Source organism: Lagenorhynchus albirostris, chromosome 1 (genome assembly GCF_949774975.1).
Source record: "Lagenorhynchus albirostris chromosome 1, mLagAlb1.1, whole genome shotgun sequence".
Classification (NCBI taxonomy): domain Eukaryota; kingdom Metazoa; phylum Chordata; class Mammalia; order Artiodactyla; family Delphinidae; genus Lagenorhynchus; species Lagenorhynchus albirostris.
The window spans coordinates 170047462-170049470 of NC_083095.1; the positions used below are offsets into that span (position 1 = coordinate 170047462).

The 2009-nt window shown below is 35.7% G+C and overlaps 1 non-coding gene across 1 annotated transcript; it reads right to left on the bottom strand.

Annotated features, from left to right (window-relative positions):
- Positions 1-396: 396 nt before the first annotated feature.
- On the bottom strand, positions 397-503 carry LOC132504560 (U6 spliceosomal RNA). Its single transcript, XR_009534952.1, has one exon. It is a non-coding gene; the product is annotated as a U6 spliceosomal RNA (small nuclear RNA).
- Between the last annotated feature and the right edge of the window lie 1506 nt (positions 504-2009).

Below are 2009 nucleotides of genomic sequence, written 5' to 3' on the forward strand. Positions count from 1 at the left end.
AAAACTTTAAGCAAATAATGGCTTTGGTTTCTTTATCAAGTTCTTATGAAAAAGACAAGGAATTTAAGTGTAGATTAGAGTTAGAAGTCTAAGAATTTTATTACATGACTAAAATCTTTTTGCCAATAAAAATTTTTTGTTCATCTTTCATTTAATTAAAAAGTTATCCACTTTGCACCTGAGATTCTATTATCTGTCTGTCTTTCTAACTATCTATTATTTCTGGAAGTCATATACTTTCATACCGAAGTACATATACTCACAACACACAGATTTCGTTAAAAAAAAAAATATATTCACAGATGTGACTGGTTTTGACAGGTTTTTTTTTTTCTATCTAAAAACTTTTGTTGACTAGAGACAGAACTCAACCTTTTAAAAACTTGCCTCATGTTAACAAGTATGAGACACCTGAAGAATGTACATGTCATCCTTGCTCAAGGACCATGTTAATCTTCTCTGTATCATTCCAGTTTTAGTATGTGTGCTGCTGAAGTGAGCACTGCACTTATTTTTAAAGCCTTAAGGACATAAGGAGTTCTTTCTCTACTGTCTTCTTTTGGGGGGAAGTTGGAGGCAGGTGTGGACAAGCCATAAACACTCCATTTAGTTGTTAAATGTTTAATATTCTACTCCTTAAATGGCTTATATCAAATGCAACCGACATTCATCGTTGTGCATTAATTGGCATACATACAGGGCACAGGAAAATGCTATCCCATGCAAAATTTAGATATGTTTCATACAGCATCATCTCCCAATTCCCAACATCAAGCTATAAAACCATATAGTGATATGGTCCCAGATGTCACGTGTCCCCTCATATATCTGAATGTATTTGTATACACACAGATTCAAATAACTCTGCACCCTCTTTGTCTTTTAGAGCGTTACCAAGTGTTCCAAAATCAGGAAGAAATTCTTGCCTATAATGCTTCTACAACACTGATGTTTGCTTCCATAGGGATATGGAGACATTCTTTTTATCTAAGAAATTTAAAAGTTACCCCTCAGATGTAAGGTAAATAGGTATTAGTATATAATTTGTCATGATTTCACTTTCCATTTCCTGTTCCTTAAAATTCTTATTTAAAAGTCTTTGGCTAGATTTCCCCTATAACTGAGGTTGAAACCTAAGACTCCAGAATAAAAAATACAAAAAGTGGAACAGTAGGACATTATTCAAATTTTTGATCAGTGAATTAATGTAATACATACAGTCAGAAGACAGGATCCTGGTCTCATAGAGTAATTACTTTAGCTTGAATTCTTGAATTATCTGTTTACCTATGAAAAAAATATATATATTTACAATATTGCAAACGTACCTTACTTCATGCAAACAAAGTTTAGTCAGTAAAGCTTCAACTTTAAAATGAATGGAAAATTAAAACACAAATCAAATAATTCTACTCTATTCATTTAGATCTGACTATGTCATGAAGAAGAAATAAGTTTTAAAAACTAGTGATTTTACATAGTTTGGTTATCGAGAGCACAAAATAGATTATTCATATCATTTTCAAATACTACTGAATTATGCCATACTTTTATTTTTTTTTAGTAAGACCTTTCTTGGGTTTTTTTTCTTCTTTTTTAAAATAAATTTATTTATTTTTGGCTGTGTTGGGTCTTCGTTGCTGCGTGCGGGCTTTCTCTAGTTGCGGCGAGTGGGGGCTATTCTTGGTTGCAGTGCACGGGCTTCTCATTGCCATGGCTTCTCTTTGTTGCAGAGCACAGGCTCTAGGCACGCGGGCTTCAGTAGTTGTGGCACACAGGCTCAGTATTTGTGGCTCGCAGGCTCTAGAGCGCAGGCTTAGTAGTTGTGGCACACGGGCTTAGTTGCTCCGCGCATGTGGGATCCTCCCAGACCAGTGCTCGAACCCGTGTCCCCTGAATTGGCAGGTGGATTCTTAACCACTGCGCCACCGGGGAAGTCCCTATGCCATACTTTTATATGAGAATGCAACAGAGCTGTGAAAAGAGAGAACCTTGTCCTTTCCTGGTTC